The sequence below is a fragment of the Monodon monoceros genome, unplaced genomic scaffold, assembly GCF_005190385.1.
Source record: "Monodon monoceros isolate NGI ecotype Baffin Bay Population unplaced genomic scaffold, NGI_Narwhal_1 Super_Scaffold_2, whole genome shotgun sequence".
In the NCBI taxonomy this organism is placed as follows: Eukaryota; Metazoa; Chordata; class Mammalia; order Artiodactyla; family Monodontidae; genus Monodon; species Monodon monoceros.
Window position 1 is genome coordinate 40295624 of NW_021703776.1, and position 21391 is coordinate 40317014.

General features: G+C 36.5%; 1 protein-coding gene across 1 annotated transcript in view; it reads left to right on the forward strand.

The window, feature by feature from the left end:
• The first annotated feature begins 11308 nt into the window (after nucleotides 1-11308).
• THSD7A (thrombospondin type 1 domain containing 7A) overlaps nucleotides 11309-21391 on the forward strand; it is a 713490-nt gene continuing 703407 nt past the window's right edge. Inside the window, exons 1-2 of the mRNA XM_029233858.1 lie at nucleotides 11309-11378; nucleotides 12438-12470. The gene's annotated coding sequence lies outside the window, so the exon portion shown is untranslated. The remainder of the gene's footprint in view (nucleotides 11379-12437; nucleotides 12471-21391) is intronic.

The following is a 21391-nucleotide window of genomic DNA, read 5'->3' on the forward strand; positions in this document are numbered from 1 at the left end:
GGTATCTCTTCTGTCTACAATGATTCTGTTCTTTAATGATGTGACTTTTTTTCCCAGCAAGAGTTAGGACTTTTAGACTCTCAGTAACAGACAATGCATTACTTTCCCAATGAGTTCATGACTTAATCAGGATTTATTTGCATCCTAGCACATGCAGACTTAATAGTAATATATGCTGAGGCCCTTGCGTCTTAGTTTGATGAAAAGAGAAGGAAGTAAAGATCCAGCTTTATGGGGGCAGGAATATGAATACAGCTACAGAGCTAGATCTTGCAACGAATAATTATCTGTATATTATCTGAATGGCATAGAGAGAAAAGTCATGGACATGGCAATTGTGGCTAAATGATAGAGCCCTATGCTTCACTTGGGTACAGTAACATGAGAAGTCTAACTGACACAATGTAAAATTCAGTGGCATTCTGGTCCAGGTAAGCTGCCCACTATGAAAGAATTCTGGCCAGTGATGGGTATTGGGGAGGGGGTGACAGAAAGTGCTGTTCCCATCTTAAAGTGACAGCAAGATTTAAGACAAGACAGGACATCAGGACCAAGCAAAGAATGTGTGATTCAGAGAAATGTTTCTTCCCTATTTGAGAGTTGGTAGTCAAATCTGAGATGGAGTTAGAATCACAGATTTAATGCATTAGCTCATTCCTGCTGAGAAGCTGATATAAACTGTGGCTGTACAGGGCTTGACATCATATTCTGTGTGTATGACTGAGAGATCAGTTATCATCCCTGTAGAATTGTAGGCAGAGGAGACTGGAGATAAGCTCCTTCAATATCTCCTTCACACTGCTCATTCCCAACCTTCCATGGGCTCTTTAGGAACTCTTGGAGCACAGTAGCAAAATGAGTAGTTTTAGGAACAGGTAAGCTAAAAAATATAAAACACCAACTTTCCTAGCTCTTCAAATAAGCTTGGTTTAATTAATTATTTCAAAATTTGAAATGTAGCCAATAATTGTGCTAACTTATTGGTGCCCAGTGTTTATTTCCCAAGCAGCAGAGACTTCAGTCTATGATATGAGTGCTACAGTGGTTTTCTATGCCTGACACTCATTTTGTAAACACTTCTCTCTGAGTTTTCTCAAATACAAAGAGTTCTAGGGTTCTCACTGCAGGAACTCTAGGGTTCCTTGGCTGGACATGTTTGGATGCTACAAGGATGATATTATGGGTACTCTTCTGACCTTAAGAAGATGAAGCATGCTGTCTAATTGAGATTATAAGTTTATGACTTTGTAACTTGCTCCCCCACATGTTATAGGTATTAAAAAAATTGCAGACATTACATTTTAGATTTGATGGTAAGCTTTTATACTGCATTATGCTGTACTTGCTTAAAATTAATTATAACAGCTATTTAATGGAAAATATCTCCAGTTTTATGTTATTCCTCCACTTGCCCATTTTTTCTACATTAGAAAACTCTTCAGCAGCCTATGTCTCAATTCCAAAACTTTGGTGTCAGAATCATTTCCAAGACTTATTTTTTTATTTCTTATTTTTTTTGCAGTACGCGGGCCTCTCACTGTTGTGGCCTCTCCCATTGCGGAGCACAGGCTCCGGACGCGCAGGCTCAGCGGCCATGGCTCACGGGCCCAGCTGCTCCGTGGCATGTGGGATCTTCCCAGACTGGGGCATGAACCCGTGTCCCCTGCATTAGCAGGCAGACTCTCAACCACTGCGCCACCAGGGAAGCCCTCCAAGACTTATTTAAAAAGCAGATGTCTTTGTCCAACTTAGACCTACTTCAATAGGTGATCCAATGCAAAATTTAGGAATCAGCTAGTTGTGGATCCATTTCTCACCCTGGTACTTCTTCGCTCTATAACTGAAGAAGTTCATTCGGTACTCAGCAAACATTTGTTGAGTGTCTTCTAAGTGCTGGAGACTCTGCTATGTACCAGTGGTCCAAAATAAGCATGACATATATCTGTCTTCAAGAAGTATATCATGCATGAGAGAGTTCTAAAGCACATCACAATGTGACACATAGTACATTAGATAAATACAAAGTGTAATAGTAGCAAAGAAAAAGAGCCACTTCCCTAAGTACAGAAAAGGAGGGTACATTATTTTCCAGAAGATGTGACCTGTGACCTGAGTTGAAGCAAGTTTCCAGAGAAGTAGACAGATACTCTAGAGAGAGAAAAGTAAATGTCCCTGTATGTTCAGAGAGAATGAAAATTTCTGGTGGCTGGAGCCTACCATGCATAAGCAGAAATCTAGGGGCTTGAGAAATGCCCTATGAATTAAAGTAAGCAGACTCTTCTAGTCTACAGGTGAAGAGAAATATTGAAAGATATTAAGGAAAATGGTGGTATGACCAGATGAAGGTCTGCAGCTGCTTATGTATTAAAACAAATCTCTTAAAAGGAAGATTGTGGGCTTCCCTGGTGGTGCAGTGGTTAAGAATCCACCTGCTAATGCAGGGGACATGGGTTCGAGCCCTGGTCCGGGAAGATCCCACATGTCGCGGAGCAACTGGGCCCGTGTGCCACAACTACTGAGCCTGCACTCTAGAGCCTGTGAGCCACAACTACTGAAGCCTGCGTGCCTAGAGCCTGAGCTCCTCAACAAGAGAAACCACTGCAATGAGAAGCCCGTGCACTGAAGCAAAGAGCAGCCCCCGCTCACCACAGCTAGAGAAAGCTGGCACGCAACAACGAAGACCCCATGCAGCCAAAAAATAAATAAATAAATAAATTTTTAAAAATAAGGAAGATTGTACCTTAATATCTCCACTGCACCAAAACAGCAAAATAACATTGGTGCTCATGAATGAATGTACACTGTAAAATAATCAGCTTTGATTTTTAAAATTGAATTGATTGGATTACTGCCATCCAGGGCACACAGTAATCAAAGACTCTAGTGATCTTGCTATAGGCAATGTTTCAAAGGACAAAAACTCTATATTTTTATATAAAATTTTTAGAAAGCAGTTATTACGTTTATAAACATCTGAAATAAAATGGTGTTATTTCTTAATTCTCCTCTTTCCTATTGGAACTTTTTGCTTCTGTGTAGAATTCTTAAATGCAGCTAAGGCGTGACAGCCACAAGTGCTGTCACACACCAACCAAAGTGGCCAATCTCTGTGTTTGTCCTTCATCAGCTCAGAGAGTTCTTATCCAATCTTCAGGGACAGAGGAGAACTGAAAAAAGTCTAAGGACAGGCCAAGGAGATTTGCTTACTATTCATAGACTAACCTTATGTTAGAGAGAATCAGCTCTTCAAAGAGAGGGAACTAAAGCTTTGTGTGTGAGTTTAACAGAAACGGCATCATTGTGACTATAAGGAAAAGACTCCTAAATCAAAGGAACACTTTGTAATTCTAAAAGAATATAAGGGATAAATGTAAAATTATCAATGAGCTAAAGTGAATGATTCTGTCATCTATACTTTTATTGTTCTCTCTGGTTGTTTATCTTGAGAATATTTTCTTAGGCAAGTTCTGCTACCTCCTCCAGACCTGTCCTAATAGTAAGATATTAGAAAGTTAGCATCACTTTTGCACCTTGAATATCGCTCTACACCCATGTCAAATTTTTGTAAGTATAAACCTTGATAAATGTAATGCATAGTGGATTTGAAGAAATTATACCATTTAAATAATATTTAAAATAATTTGTTTTAAATTCCACTCTTGTGGATCATAAATCCTGCTCCATTTAAACACTAGACGTGCGAGAGATACTTTGGTCGTTTTTTGTTTGAAACCAATTTCATGGAGCTGTAGTTTTTGGCAACACTTTTATTATATAACTGAGCCCAGAAGATCCCCATCCCCCATCTGTTCACTATAATGTTTTCTTCCTATTTTATTCCAGAAGATGCCAAGACAGCCTCCTGGTGGGTTACCTTGGCAACCTCATGTGTCATGTTTTAGAATGTCCCAGGGCTGCAGTTTTATTTCCATTTGCATGCACTTCAGTCAGCTAACTGTAAATTAAAAAGGCCTGTTGTAGAATCAAGCTTTTTTTTTTTCTTGCAGAGTGAAAAACAGATAATTAAGATTACTGTTCAGTAAAATCCATTTATATGTAGGATTATGTATAGGAAAACTTGGATCACTCTTACCTAAGTCATGGTATTTTTCACATGGCACTTCATAAACTGATGCTGCAATGCCACATAATATAATACACAATGTATTATACACATAATACCCAGTGTGACTGCTTGATCTCATCTTTGAAAAGCATGTCACTTTACAATCTTTTGATGACAATCATACAAGGCTTTTCTCAGTGGAGCTTTTGACATGTCAATCAGTATAAGACTGCAGTGATTCAAGATAGTTTTATTGCATCAAGCTACAGATTTCAAGTAACCTCCAATCGAGCAAGTATTGAAAATATATCATTTAATGTTTTTCATCTGAATAGTCACATCTCTTTGCTATACCTTTTTAAAAGATAGTGTCATAATTTCTTTCTTATAAGCCTAAAATACCTTTAACATATTTTTGTGGAAAATAGCTTACGATTTGTATTAATCTTCAAAGATAGACTTTTGCAGTTTTATAAAAAGCAAGAGATAGAGAAGGCCTGAAATTTGAGCAAAGCTGTAAAGTTAATAGCAAAGCTAAAGTGAAAAGTAATTCTTTTTGAAACTCCAGCATTTGTTAGGTATCAGAGTAAGAGCAATGAATCAGTGTTTTCACTTCAGGAAGAAAACTACCATCCTGCATGCTCCACAGTCCGCAAGATATTTTTTTGCCTGTCTGTAAAGAGTTTAGGCATTCTGTGACCACTTACAACATTCTAGGAAAACATTCTGCTATGAAATAGTTACATTTTTCTGTTTGACCCAGCTTCAATGTTACCTTGAAATTAATAATGATCTCTTTCAAAGAAAGGGTCTCCGAAGAGCTTTTCTGGGTGATTTTGAGGACCACCATAAATTGAGCTGTATTTTCCCCTTTCCTTTTTTAGGGGTATATGCTGAACACGCTCAATATATGCAGGGTAATTCAGTTGCTACTGTCTTTTACATTGTTTCCTTCTAGGCTTCATTATCCTTAGTATGTCATGTATTAGCTTTGACTTTGATGAAGGTGGTGGAAATAGGTCATCTTTGTTCATGAACTTTTTATTTTCCAAAATCTTCCCCATTGTGAGTATTAGGAGAATCTTCCAATATGGTGCACCCATTAAGGATGTCTGTGTCTGAATATCATCTTTTTGTGACTATCGTTAAAGCAATATGGTTCCTTTAGACATGACTTTGTACTGGACAAGTCAATACCTAATAAAGGCCTGGAGTAAGAGATGATTTTTTTTTTAACTCCAAAGAGGAGTGAAACTAGCTTGATATTTTATTTATGGGTGTGAAAATCCTTTGAAGAGATAATAAGGAGACAGAAGGATTGGTGCCCATACTAACATGGACAGTGTCGTTCAGCTTGTTCGTTTTAGATAAACTACCAAAATGCAAGTCTTGCTCTTACAACACTATGAAAATCTTCTCCAAACTTTAGCTGTTCATGACACCAATGATTGCTTCTAATTTGTTTAGGTTAACAGTTTCAATGCTTGCATATCAAAGGCAGATTTTTTTCTCTTATAGCCATGGTAAGGTTAGCTAGCACTGAATGACAGATGGAATATGTTATCTCTGGTTCTGAGCAGCCATGATTGAGATCATCGAGCACATCTTCTAGTCAAGCATGATTTTTCATTTAAAATATTTTCAGAGGACCTTAGGTGCATATGGGTGAAGTAGTTAAACTCATCTTTTCCAGTTCATGGCACACTGTCTGTCAATACTGTTCCATGCAAAGCTTCTCTCTTGTTTTCATTCTTTCTCTTAATTTTTTACAACTTTATTGCTATATAATTTACATATGAGAAACTGAACCTATTTAAGGTGTATGATTTGATGAGTTTTGACATATGAAAACGTTTTTGAAACCATCACTACAATCAAGATAATGAGCATCAGCCCCAAAAGTTTCCTGTGTCTCTTTGTAATCTCTCCTTTCTGCTACTCTCCCAACCACAAATCTGTTCTAATCACTATAGATTAGTTTGCAATTTCTAGAATTTTTTATAAATGAAATCATACAGTATGCATGAAATTTTGTCTAGCTTCTTTTATGCAGCATAATTATTTTGAGAATCATCTATGTTGTATTTTGTATCAATAGTTCCCTCCTTTTATTGCTAAGTAGTGTTCCAGAGTATAGCATTTGTTTATCAATTCATCTGTTAATTGACATTTGGGTGTTTTCCACGTTTTGTCTATTTCAAATAAAGTTGTTATGAGCAATAATGTATGTCTTTGTGTGGACATATGTTTCATTTCTGTTGTTTTAATACCTAGTTGCGGAATAGCTGGGTCATACAGTAGATGAATGTTTACTTTAAAGAGACTGTCAAGCTTTTTTACAGAATGGATGTGCCAGTTTACAATTTCACTAGCTTTGTGCAAGAATCCCACATCCTCACCAACACTTTGCCCTGTCAGTCTTTTAACTGTCACCATTCTAATACATGTTTAGTGGTATTTCATTGTGGTTTTGATTTGCATTTCCTTAATGACTAATGATGAAGAGTATCTTTTCACATGTTTATTTGCCATCTGTGTACCTTCTTTGGTAAGGTGTCTGTTTAAACCATTTGCCCATTTTCTATTAGATTTTCTTAGAGTTTTAACAGTTCTTTATATATTCTAGATTCAAGTCCTTTATCAGAGATAAGTTTTGCAAATATCTTCTCCCACTCTGGAGTAGGCCTTTTCATTTATGGCACAGTGTCTTAGAAAAGCAAAATTTCCTAATTTAATGAAGTCCAATTTATCTTTATTTTTCTTTTATGGACCATGCTTTTAGTGTTATATTTAAGAAATCTTCGTTTAATTCAAGGACCCAAAGGTTTTCTATCGTTTTATTCTAAATATTTTCTAGTTTTAGGTTTTATATTTAGGTTTATGATCTATTTTGAATTAATATTTGTATGTGGGACAAGGTATGGGTTGAGGTTCTTTATTTCTTTACTTTTTATCTTTGTTTTTCTTTCTTTTTTTTTTTTTTTTTTGCATGTAGATGCCCATTTGTTCCAGCACCATTTGTTGAAAGACTGTCATTTTCCATTGAGTTGACTTTGCCTCTTTGTTGAATATCAATTTCCTATATGTGTGTGGGTGGATTTCTGGACTCTGGACACTCTATTCTATTTCACTGATATATGCATTTCTTTTTTCAATTGTTCTTTTGTTTGTTTTTCCCTTTGTCCTATCTCCACTCCTACTGTTATTATGTGTATGTGTGTATGTATGTGCATGACATGTACATATATGTGCACATATTTTCTATATATATCATTATAAAACATAGTTATTTTGTATACACATGTTTTAATTTACATAAATATTTTTGTATGTAGTCTTTATTCTGCTTGATACTTCTTATAACATTCATAATATATTCAAAAATATATTTAAATGCTTACCTACATTGCTCTATGTAAATTTACCTAATGAATTGTGTCTAATTGCTTCATAGTATCTGACAGTGTGCATCCACTACATTTTGCTTATCCATTCCTGGAAGGATGGATACCTAGTATGTATATGTCTTCAACTTCTGGAACTACATAAAACACTACAATGAATAACCTTGTATAAATACCTTTGTGAAATTCTGAGAGAATTTCTCTGCGGGTGGAGCCACTGGGGCATAATTTATACACATATTCAATTTGACTGTATATTGATCAACTGCTTGCCAGTAAAATCAGAACAATTTACATTCCAACAAATTGTGCATGAGGTTTCCTAGTTCTTTACATCCTTGACTACCCTTGGTATTATATACAACATTCAAATTTTTCCAGTTCAATAGGTGAAGTATAGTATCTTTTAAACTTGCATTTCTTGGATTACTAGTACATTTGAGAAACTCATTTACATGTAAACTACATGGGTTTCTCCTCTGTGACTTGTCTTTTTTTGTCTAAGTTTTTTTTTTTTGGCCAATTTTTCTATCATGTTTCCTATCCTTTTCCAGTTTATTTGCAGAAACTCCTATATTCTAGACTAGCATTGTTCAATAGACCTTTCTGCAGTGATAAAAATGTTCTATTTCTTTCTGTCTAATTTGATAGCACTGGCCACATGTAACTATTGAGCACTTGGAATATGGCTTGTGGCACTAAGGAAGTGAATATTTCATTTTACTTAACTCCAACTAATTTACATTTAAATAGTCACATGTGGCTAGTGGCTACTGTGCTTAAGACTACAGTTCTAGACATTGGTCCCTTGGCAGTATTACATACTGCAATTGGCTTCTTCCTGGCTGTCTGCTACCTTTCTCTGTGGTCTTTATCATTCAACAGAAATCTTTACTTTTGATCTATTCAAACACATCAAGTTTTGACTTATGGGTTTCAGTCTCCGGATTTTCTTTAAGAAGTACTTTCCCATGTTGAAGCCACTAAGATATTCTCCGTTATTTTACTTACAGTGTCAGTTAATGATTGAGTCTTATTTTCCTTTGTGTAATCATATCCAGTTTTCCCTCCATAATCTATTAAATAATCTCTTTATAACTCATTGCTTTGTGGAGCCTTATTTACCATATATCAAAATTGTGTTTTGGGGCTTCCCTGGTGGCACAGTGGTTGAGTGTCCGCCTGCCGATGCAGGGGACACGGGTTCGTGCCCCGGTCTGGGAGGATCCCACATGCGGAGCAGCTTGGCCGCTGAGCCTGCGCGTCCGGAGCCTGTGCTGCACAATGGGAGAGGTCACAACAGTGAGAGGACCGCATAACACATAAAAAAAAAAAAAAAAAATTGTGTTTAAATCTTGCTGAGCTCTGTATTCTTTTCATGAGGTTATTTCTCTGTTTTGCTTATTCCATATGCTTTTACTGTTGTAGTTGTTACATGTCTTAATATTCCAGAGGACATGATTGAATCAAACGGATTTTTTTGGTCAACTTTTTCAAAATTGCCTCAGATCTTTGTAAATCTTGATGTTTTGTACAAACCTATTTTTAAACCTTAATTTTTATTTATTGAGTATCCATTTCAGTGAATGTTTATACGTACATATAACCATGTCACTACCTGTTAGATGAAAATGTAGAACATTTTAACCATTCTCCAAATCTCTCCATGCCCCTTTATACTCAATAACACTTTACCTCCAGAGGTAATCAGTATTCTGAATTTGATAATTACAGGTTAGTTATGTATTCCTTTGGTCTGACTTCCTTCAATCAACATAATGTTTCTGAGATTCATTCATATTATTGCATCAGTAATTTGTTCTTTTTATCACCATACAGTATTTTATGAATACACCACCTTTTGTTTATCTAATTTTCTGTTGATGGACATTTAGTTTGGAGCTATTCAATGGTGTGCTGGTAAAGGGCTGAGGGTTTCGGGGGGAGGGGGATTTGTAGCACTGTACACTCTGATTTGTAGCATTTGCCAATTCCCCGGCATAAGTACTTTCACCACAGCCAATTTTAAGCTGCATGGCTTAACAACAATGTTGCATTGTTCCTTGTGAGCTTCTGCAAGCTGACTCCAACACACACCTGAGGGCTATTATGAATAAACTGCTCTGGATATCCTTGCACAAGGGTTTTTTGTTGTTTCTTCTTTCTTCTGTTGTTTCTTGTTTTCTTGTTGTTTCTTCATTGTTGTTTCATATGGACTAATTTCAGTTGAGTATATGCTGATTGCAGGATTTCTGGGTCATAGGTAGGAGTATGTTTAATTAGTAGAAACTGACAGATTTCCCAGTTTGCTGATAATTTTTACATGTAGGAATAGACTGTATCAAATTCCTTTTATCCATACATAAACATAATCTTACAATTTTTCTTCTTGATTCATCAATGAGAAGAATTGTAGATATATATGTATTTTTGATGTTAAACTTTACATACATCAATAATGTCAATTATATTTGATCATACTGTATTCTCTTTTGAGCACAGTTTTGGATTTGGTTAGCTAGCGTTTGGTTTAGGCTATATATATAAATATATATGTGTGTGTATATATATATAATATGCGTATTATATATATGCTTTTTGCTAAAATGAAAGCAAAAATATATTAATTTCCAAATTAAGATTAAAGTGTATAAATTAAAGCATATAAATACTTCCTCCAAATTTCTGTTATTGCTTATTTTACCCTGACTTTCTGTAGTCTTTAAGGCCAAAATCCTAAAATAATTGTTTTCAAGCCTGGTAGTACATTGGAATCAGTTGGGGAGCTTTTACAACAATTCGGGTCCTCACCCATACAAATCAGAATCTCTGGGGCTGGAATCCAGGTACTCTTATTTTTGAAGCTCTACAGGTGGTATCTATATACAAGCCAGAGTTGATATTCACTATTCTAAAAGATGCTGGAGTATGGTGCAGGGTGTTGTAAATGTTGAGGAATGGCTGTGAGAATCACATGGGTCATCACCCTCTGCTCACATAGGATCTGCTGTGCTGGAGGTGCCTAGGTGATTATGAAATACACATGTACACAACACAAATACACATGAAACTTAAGCCTCTCTCTTGTAAAGTGAAACTTCAATGTCAGCCATCTTTATATCAGGTGTTAAGTATTGACGCATATTATGCTTCATGCTGCCTTTCACTGTTATTTCACCGTTGTCAGCAATGATCACCACCTGCTGATCGCAAATTTTGATGGAGGACAGGGTTAGATTAGATGGCCTTTAAGTCTGCTTTGGCTATGAAGTTCTGTAATTCTTAGAAGACCTTAATTTTTTTATTTAGCTCTCTTGATTAGTTCTGAAGCTTACCAACCAGCTATGCAGTCATTTCAAGGTAAAACATATATATATATATTTTTTCATTTACTGCACCTATCTATCCTTTTCCTTTGTTGTCTGAAAAGAAATGTAGAAGTTCCAAGTAAGGGACTACTGTAATAGAGCAGGACACTAAGGGGCTTTCCTGGGACCCAGGATTTGGGTCCCGAGCCTGGCCACAGGTTGCTGTGGGAGTCCTGCGAGGAGACGTGGACCTCGCGGCTCTGACGAGCGTGCACAGGACAGGGACTGGGACGAGCTGAGGCCGGGCGCGCCGCGGGTCCGCCCTCCGGGCAGGGATGTGTCAGTCTGGCGGAGACACGGGCCCGGGACCAGCCGCAGCTGCAGCGCGTCTAGGACGCACGGCCCGGGCGGCGCAGGCGCGGCCCGGGCGTGGGCGGGTGGGCGTGGTGCAGGGGTCTAGAGCCCGGGGCAGGCAGGCCCAGCCCCTACATCACTCCCGGGCGCAGGTCTTGAGCGCGTTCCCTGCCTGGCTCCTGGCTCCGCGCCGCGACCGGGTCAGTGTCGGCCTCCCTCTTCCCCGGCGCTGCGCCCGCAGGCTGAGTGAGTATCTCTGGCGCTCCTGTCTGTCCTGTCTTCCAGGGCACCGCGGGCAGCCCCCTGTGCCCGCCCCGGAAAGCCCATGCAGAGGGCGCTTCGCAAGGCCTCGGCTCTGTGCTTTTTTGGGCAAGAGCTCACGGTCAGCGCTGTTGCTTCTAAATTTTGCCTGTTTAGACAACATCCCAAGAACTGAAAGTTCCAATATAGTTCTCCATATCATTTATTATCTTTTTCGGGGGGGCGTGGGAGGGGTGAACTAGGCCGTGGGGAGAGTAGGGGAGATTTGAGCCAATGGAAACAGTAAATACTTTAAACTAGTATGGTCTAGTTTCATCATTCCAAGCTGTCATCGTTTATTCCCTTGAACAAATATGACGTGAAGTTAGACTCAGTGAAAAAACAAAGGCCATGCTGAGGGTAAAATATAGAGGGGTCTCATTAGACAAGCAGACCTAGTTTAATGGAATAATCCTGTTCAGCTGAAACTAGGACTGGTTAACAAAATGGTAGGATAAGTCGTTTGAAAATTTAAAAAATAAATTCCCATTGTCTCTTGCCTGCATCTAGGGTTGTTGACATTATATGAAAATAAAGTTAACGTTAACTTTGCTAATTGTGTGAAAACCCTGGCGCTGTGCATCTTTTACTGAGAGATACTTATCAACAGTTCTGTGAATGTAACCTATTTGGAAGAGGAGAACTGGGAGGGGCAGGGAAACGGGGATAAGGAAACTTTTCTGAAGTAGTTTACAGGTTTGGCATTAGTTTTCTAAGCTACTTTGATACAACAGTTTCATGTATGATAGAGTAAAAGGAGTCTGAAGATTTTTGTTGGAGTTTTGCTTACTAATTGTGTGGTCTAAGACAAGTAACTTAACAGTTTGGGAGCAGTTTCCTCAACCTTAAAAGAGTGTCAGTGGTTTGATTAGCGGGAATATGCTACGTAACTGTTTTTCAGTCTGTACATGCATATTCGGCTTCCCCACCCCTAATGGCTTGAGGTGGGACAGGGTGTTTCCAGGTGGTTCTGATCATGATCTTTTCCTCTTCCCTCCCCATCAGGAGATCCTTGGATACTCTTAGACCAAAGGCTGGGTAAGTTATCTAACTTTATAAACTGTTGAGTATTTGACTTTTCTGCCAAAGATTTTTCTTTAGTCATAATTTTTTTTCTTAAGCAAAAAAGTAGTAAAACATAGGTTTAAACTGGGTAGAGTGGTGAATAATTTACCTTTGAGTTGTATTTGAAATGTTGTTTAGTTGAAATATTATGTCTAAACATGAGTGTGGCACATATGTGTCAAATTCACTGTGTGTGGGCCTAGATGTTTAAGAATGAATACTTTCAAAGTCTTCCTGGGTTACGTGAAAATAGCTTATATGCTAATTAAACCTTTAATTTCTAATTTGGTTCACTTGTATCTCGGACCGCCTGGATGAGTTCCTCTAAAAATTAGACTCACCTGAGTCCCTTCTTTGCCTAAGATGTACTGTTTTCCCTGATTTCACTAGAATTTACCTTGAATCATCTGTGATGAATTTTTATTTTGAGTACTTAAGATATTTTATCATTAAATAATAATTATAGTAATTAATATATAAATTATATAAATTAATATTTTATTTGTATGGTTGCTATAATATATACATGTAAATATACTTGAAGGTGAGTGTAATATAAAATTTGATGTCTGATTAGGTCATGAATATACATATATCCATGGTATTTTGAAGGATTGGGGGTTTGCTACCCCATTTTCTGGTGTATATTAATAATTAGAGTCGAGATCTCAGCCCTAGATGAGGTGTTATTTGAAATTGCTTAGGTGGGATGGATAGCCTATGCAGATCGGATTCTGTAAACCTCTTCATCAGGTATTTCCAAGGTTACCGTTGGGGAAATTCTCCCTTTTCTCTTTAACCTCTAAGATATCATAACACGTGTTAAACATTAGAGAATTTCAACTAAGGAATACAAGAATTGTGCCCATGTGTTGGGTACATTTCAAAGGAGATCTACACCACTCACATAAGACTTGGAAACAAGATAGTGAAAATGTAGTTTTCAATTGAGTTTATCAGTTACTAGGAAGATATATTAGGGGTAGCTAGAGGTTTGATGAGGATGTTGAGATCTGTGGAGAGGCTTGTTTGGGTCAAATTAACAGTGCTTTACCCATTTCCTATGGAGGAATGAAATGAGAGCCTTTTTGAAGAAGGGGAATGTTTCCCCCTCACCTGAAATCAAGTTGGAGAAGGTTCAAAGTATCCATTCATAGGGCTTGGTAATGTTTCTTGGAGTTTTGGAGATTAACACTTACATGTGTCTGAAAAGATGAGACAAATGCCCCTGCCTGAGCACAGAGTTAGGAAGCTACATTAGGAGTGAACTGCAATGACATATGTAGTGGGGGAAGGATGTATAAATTTGACGGTTGATTCTTGGGAAGAAGTTGGCCTGAAGCCATTTTGAAAGTTTTTCTAACCAAGAGGATCAAAGGTGGACCCCGGGAAGTGAGTGGAAGCCACCAGCAGAGAGGAATATTTCATGGCAGGGCAAGTTCAGTGTTCAGTTGGATGTCCTTTGAGAAATGGACAAATATGTTCCTTCTCCCCACTCAGGATTTGTCCTCTGTCACCCAGAGGGCTCTGCCTGTACGTGATAGTGGTACCTTCCCCTTCCCCCATGTGACCCCTAAGGAGTCACAGTCTAGTGAAGGGGGAAGGACAAGGAGAAGAAAGCACTAATCCGGTCACCACTACAGGCTTTTTAGTCTGAAATAGGCTCAAGCTGGGAAAAGCGGAAGTTTCACCTTTCTATGAAGTTAGAGATTTTGATTATTATGTTAAGTGGACATCTTAACTAGTGAAATGAAAATATTCTTTTGATTAAAGGGAACTGGAAAGCTGTGGATACTTCCTAAGGTTTTATCCAGGAGCAGGGAAAGAACTAGCCCAGAGAAGGTTGAAAGACAGTGGGAGAAAGTTTTTTATTCTCACGAAGGAGCCTGACTTCTTTAAAGAAACAGTTATTCCGTAATTGCTTTGTCTCTGGCTCAGCTGTGGGATCTTGGCCAATGTGCTTAATCTGTCCAAAGCTTTGGTTTCTATATCAGTAGCTGAGCATAATATTAGTACTTATCTCAAATCTTATAGTGAGAAACAAATCTTATTAACACAGTGCCTGCCACAATGTAAGCAAATACTATGTTATTCATACTTTGGATTTTTACACAAATATCGTAACTCCTAGTTCAGTATTGGGCTCAGTTAGGTGCTCACTGATCTGTTCAGGTGAATTACCAGAATGACTGGGCTGAGGCAATAGAAGTCAACAGGTTTCTGAGCTTGGGCTAGAAGAAAGTGGTGACCAAAAGCATAAATTTATCAGATTCCTTCATTCTGGCTGCTGGTCCCAGATCTGAGGAAGGAAGCTTCAGCTTCCCTAATCAGTCTCTTCTGACTCCTTTAATAGTAAACACAATAAAACAGCTTCTTAAAGATACAACTAAACATGTAGCTATGAAAATAGGGGCACAAATCCGGGACTCTATGGGCCAGGTATATAAAATAGTTTTAGGGGAAAAATAAAGAAAAAAGATTCTGGTAAAGTTCAAAATGGAGTCCAGTTGTTGAAGGCAGAGCTAATACTTGAAGGTCAGATTGCTCAGATGTGTAAATCCAAATGCCAGTTGATTATTTTCAAATAATCCAACATCAAAGGCACATGTGGCTGTGGATAATATGTAAACATTTGAAATCTCACAACCACTACTTTGGCTTTAAACACTGGGAAGGTGTTTAAATGGTACTTGAATGGTGACTATCCAAGAAGTAATAGCACTTTTGCTTTCTTTGCCTTTGTAACTTCCAGTGGTCTGAGGAAAATAAACCAATGTATTATGAAATTAAAGACAAATACTAAATTTCAGAGGAGTGATACAGGTTTAGGAAGGCTCTAAAAATGTGCAGATAGGTTTTGATAATCTCATAGACAAAAAGGCTTGGCTTGACTTTGGCCTTTTTCTTAACTTTTAGTAAAATTATACAAATAAGTATCTGCATGCCAGGGAAAATAACCTCAGTTAATAAAACATCCAAAACAGAAGGCATCCAACTCACTATGACTTGTTCAACCACAGAAATTGAGCTACAGTATATATAAAAAAATGAATATCCATGGTGCATTTTTCTGTTCTTTAAAAGAAGAAAAAGTATCTAGCTCTTTGATCTTCTTGTCTCCAGTCTCTTACCTTTTTAAACATGATTTCAAGGATGCTTATTTCTCCATACATATGTAATCAGTAGTATCTGACAAAAAAACCTTCTGCGACTCCTTGTTCATTTTCCCTCCACAGCTTCATAGCTCTTAAATTAGAGATTAAAAAATAAAAAAAGAGAAAAATTCCAAGGGTGGGAGGCAAAGGCTCAGTGCAATTCCATCTGAAGTTGAAAGAATATTTTGATATTTTTAACTAAGTGTCCATATTGGGATGTACAGTATCATTATCTTTTCATAGAATAAACTACTGCTTTGAGAAAATAACCCAAGTTTTGGAGAGCAGTAAATATTATAATTTTAGTGAAAATGTTGTTATAGAGTTCCATATTTTAAAACTTAGTTCTTTCCTGTACCCATCTTGTCTTCTGAAATTAAGTGTTTAAAACAAACCTGAAAGGTAATTTTGAGTTGACGGTATATTCACAGGCCATGTAGTCCTATTCCCCCATTTTATAACTGAATCTTAGATTAAGGTTCTGCATCAACTGGTAGGGCTGGGACTGGAAGATTAAAACATTTGCATACATCTTTAATCTCCATGATAAAAAGCAGTCCAAAAAAGTTAAGATTCTGTGGCAGTGTCTTGTTTTTGTTTTATTTCAAAGGTTTGATTTTTTGTGTGTGTGTGTGGGTGGGTCAGTTTTACAGAAGTGAGAATAGCTTAATTTGATAAAAATATTAGTCTTATTTAATGAAGGAATAGGAAATAATATTTTAAAATCATTTGTGTAAATTATCTCAGTTTAGAGGAATAAAATCATAGTTCAAAAATGTGAGAGAACATTTATCTGGAAATAGCCATAGGAATTATTATTAATAATCCTTTCCTTCTTTAGTAGATTATGGCAGTCTTTCTTAAAACTCATTTTTTTCAACATCTTCTAGATTCTAACTTTTGTTGAATTAAAAAAAACCCCACACAATTCTTAAGGGATTTGAACCAGCTTTCTTATTTTGATTATTCAGTTATTTTTTTTTTTTTTGCGGTACGCGGGCCTCTCACTGTTGTGGCCTCTCCCGTTGCGGAGCACAGGCTCCAGACGCGCAGGCTCAGCGGCCATGGCTCACGGGCCCAGCCGCTCCGCGGCATGTGGGATCTTCCCGGGCCGGGGCACGAACCCGTGTCCCCTGCATTGGCAGGCGGACTCTCAACCACTGCGCCACCAGGGAAGCCCTATTCAGTGATTTTTAATAGTGCTGATTTTATAACTTTCAGTGCTTGATGTATTAAATATTTTATGTTCTGGTATATATATTTGAATGTTGAAATTCTGGTAAACTCAGGTAGTTCTGAATTACATGGTGTTTGTCAAATTTATTAACTACTTGGCATACAATTTTTCTTAAATAGCTTTATAGGTGTTTACTGAATATTTACTGAATATTATAGAAATAATTGTTTATTCATTTATAATCTACATGATACTATAGATGTATAGAAATTCATTTGCCAATAAAAATCCCACCTGTGAGAAGTTTTATAGATAGGAAAATAATTGTTTAATAAATGATAATGAAATTGGCAATCTGTTTGAAAGGAATCAGATTGTGGATGTATTAAATCATTAAGTATTTTAACTCTAGGCTGTATTTAAACTGTAATTAAAGAGGATATTAAACTTGTTAACTTAAATTATTTATAAGACATGATTGTGTTAACACTTGTTACTGAAATCAATACATTTTGGTATAAAGTAATGAGTTAAATAACTACTCCATTTTCTTTAGAAGCACTTGAGTTTTTATAAGGTTTAGAAATTTCACAAGTATTCATCCACTCTTCAAACTCCTTTAATTAAATTTCTCTTCAATCACCATGATTTAAAGTAAAACACCTTTTGCATTGGGTAAAAAATGATGCCCTTAATTTAACCAACCATGTGACAGACTTGATGTGAAACCAGGTAAGTAACAATGAAAGCTGCTATTAGTGACAAATATAAAACACATTGAATAGTTTCACAGGAATTTTCATCTGTTTAATGTATAGTGATGTTAGGATCATTGGGAGTATTTGAAGGGAGATTTGGGTAATAAAGGGTAGATGGTAGTTCATCCATGTTGGTTCCTGAAATTGGCTGTAAAATGCATCATGAAATAAATTTCTCCCATTTGCTATTTTGTCCCTAGGTATCTTTGATATTGTGCATGAGAATACCAGGCTGAAATAGTGGGACTTAAGTACTTAAATAGGTGATTCAGAATCAGATATTAAGTATAGGAGTTTGGAGCATCTGTAAATATTTTAAACATTGTGGCTAATATATCATAATATATTTAATGCATGATTGAAACTGGGTTGTCTTCTAGTAACAGTTCAAGAATCCAGACTTGGATTTGGTTCTTTTAAAATTACATTGTCATTGACTTGTAATAAATGTTGTTGATTTATCACAAAGCAGTGTTCTTGCTAGCATAAATCATTATCACCATGATAGTACTTTCAGTCACACACACTAGAGAGTTGATATTCTTATGTGTTGGGAAGATGTTGCACTCTTGATTTAAACAAAACTAGGCCATTAATGGTGAAAAATGTGGTTTATGGAGCCGGACTGACTGCATGCAAATCTTGGCTTCACCATTTCCTAGCCATGTGATTTTTGAATATATTAGCTATCCTCCCTGAGGTTGTTTGTAAAGCGACATATTTATACATCTTCAATGCCTTGCTGTGAGGGTTGAATGACTTAATATATATAAAGCACTTAGAATATTGCCTAGCACATTTGAATTACCCACAAAAATTAGCTACCGGCTAGTTTCCCCCCCTGCCCTTTTTGTCCTGCTGTAGTGCTTTTCAAATTTTTTTTTGCTAAATTCTCATCTCCTGCTTTCCCTTGCTAGATTCATATCTGTTGGGTTTATGGAAGGAACTGACTTCTGTAAGACTAAATTATGTGTGTATGTGTGTATGTGGTTATGTAAAATATGCAAAGGTGTGTGTATATGAGTGTCAGATAAGTAATATTTTGATGGACAATATATCAGAAGGATTTATAGGGTTTCTCTTTACTCTAAAAGCCGTATTCTTGTTAGAGGCAATTGTGTGGACTGCTCTACATATGTACTTAAACACAGTGTTTACAAACTTTGTTCAGGGACCGACACAGGACATGCACACCTATCATTGTGTATATTAGATCACTTGTTCCGAAAATTCTTGGAAGGTTCCTTTAATGACGACAAAGCTGTGAACCATAAGATGATAGGCAAAGAATTTTTTCCCCAAAGGGTACCAAGAATTCAATGTGGGAAGCTTCCAGTTTGGTGGTTAAGATTGACTGAAGGTTGCTTTTGCTACTTAATAGCTGTGTAATCTTACACACGTTACTTAACCAGAACTCCCTCTTCAAAATGGCTTGAATTTTACATTTCTCATAATTCATATAAATGCTTTAGTGTAATTTGGACAATGTTGCTTATAGTTAAAATGATTAAAACAGGAGCTGGCAAAGAGTGAACAGTGGAATATAAGATTGTGATTCTACATCTAACTCTACCTTTTGTCTCAAATGTTTGCTTTTGTTTTACAAAGGGAAGTAAGGAAAAAAAAAACCCACAATTATTTCCTCCTAGATTAACAGTTCTCTAAGAGCATCTCTAGTAGTGGACCAGTACAGCATCTTTATATATGAACAAGAGTTTTTTTTTTTTTTTTTTTCAATGAAAGTAGCATTTGCAAAACAGCTTGTGTTCACTTTAATTTGGAAACATTAAAAATTAATGTCAAGGTGTAAAATTAGGTTGTATCCCACACTTGAAATCTTTTTTGATAACTTAAGCAAAAACCTCAATGTCACATGATCTATCCATTCCTTAAGTGTCTATTTACTTCTCAGTTGTTTTTTTTTACAGAATAATCTTCTTAATCAGCTCAACAATAATGAGAAACTGCCTTGGTCTTCAATTTTGCTTCGATTGTGGAAACAGCCTTGGAAGTATCAATTCTAGATATACCTAACCGCATCTTGTCTTGCCACAATCTAAACAAAAAGAACAGACCCTATAACAAGAATAAATTTCTTATTATAGGATAAAACAATTTATGACTTCCCCAGTGGCAGTTTGAAAAAATGTTGAGACTTTGGAAGATCTGTTAATCTGGGAAAAATAAAAGGACATGCTTATATCAAAAATATGTGCCCTTAAAGTTAATGTCAGCAAATGAGCCCCCAGATCAAACCCCAACCCAGAAAGCTTTGTTTTTTCAATAAAAGGTTGACAAAATAGAAAAGTTTTATTCTACAAATATACAGGTCCACATTTTATTAGTTTTTCAGAACATTAGATACTAGACCCATGTAAAATGAAAGGAAATGTGTCAGCTAAAAATGAAGAATTCTGAATGAGCAATTATTAAAGCTTTCATCCTCGTGATGGGACAGCTGCAGGGTTAGAGGCTCACACTAAGTCACTCAATGCTTACAGAATACCCAGTGTGTGCCGAGTTCTGAATAGTGCAGCAACATCTATGGAATATATTGAATAATCACAAGTCTCCTTTTAGGTATAAATTATTTTACATTGCCCAAGGATCTTTTCAAACAAGTAGAGGATATTATAAAATCAAGCATTTACTTGAAATTGGCTTTACTATTTGAAAACAAAATTTATTTGTGAGCTCTGCTTATAACTGTACACAATGATTGTTATGAAACTCCTTTCAGTTAAAAAAAACAAATGTTAAAGGCTTTATACAATATTCTGTCTTAGAAATACAAAATCTTTTAGAAACACTATAAGACATCTTGCTGGAGCAGTTATATTTAAAGATGGTTATAACAACTGCAGATATCTAGGGAGCTATAAAGAGAGTTAAGTTATTGTATGTACATTTTAAACCACATTCTGCCAAGAAGGATAAAAACTTAAGAGAGGAGTGTTTTGGGTTTTTTTCCTCTTTTTTCAAAGGTGTGTGCTTGTAGGAAATGGAGAAAATCAATAAAAATTTATACTCATCAAAGACATGCCCAACATTGCCTTTTTTTCCTTCTCCTTTTCTGCGTTTGTATTGGACTGTAGAAAGACAAGGGAGTAGGAATGAGAATGGAATAATCTTCTGGCAGCTGGGAGTTGTACAGACTAGAGAACAAGGAGAGAAAAGCCTTCTGTCATTCAGGACAGAGCAAAATATAAAACTCAGATTCTGATATTAAGTAGAGGTGAGAATGGTGTACAAGGTATTTATCTTTTAAAGAAAAAATTTCTCTATAAAATTATATAATTTAAAAGTTAAAAAGATCCCGTGCTTAAAACTATGGAAAACACAGAAATAAGTTAACTATTTCAAGGGCAGACCAACATTAATTTTACTTCTTTGAACAGATCCTTACATGTTGCTAATTTGAAACACTTTTGCAATAGCATTTTAAGCTAATGATTAGGGAGTAAGTAGTAAACTCTCAATTTATTATATATTTGTCCTCTGTAACTTTGTATCCCTTGCTTCCTAATAAAATAACATTCCTGTTAGGCCCCATTGCTCTTAAAAAACCGCCAATGTTCATTTTTGTCTTTTTACCGTTAAATCTATTGGGGACATTCTCTACGCTTTTCTGGGTATTTAATTTTTTATGTATCTCTATTACCTGTGTATTACAAATATGTTTTTTTTTGCTTTTTAAATGATTGAGCACACAAGCCTCCTTTTTTTCCTTTTTTCAATTTCATTGTGATATAATTGACAAAATTGTAAAGATATTAGATTGCACATTATGATATACGTTGAGAG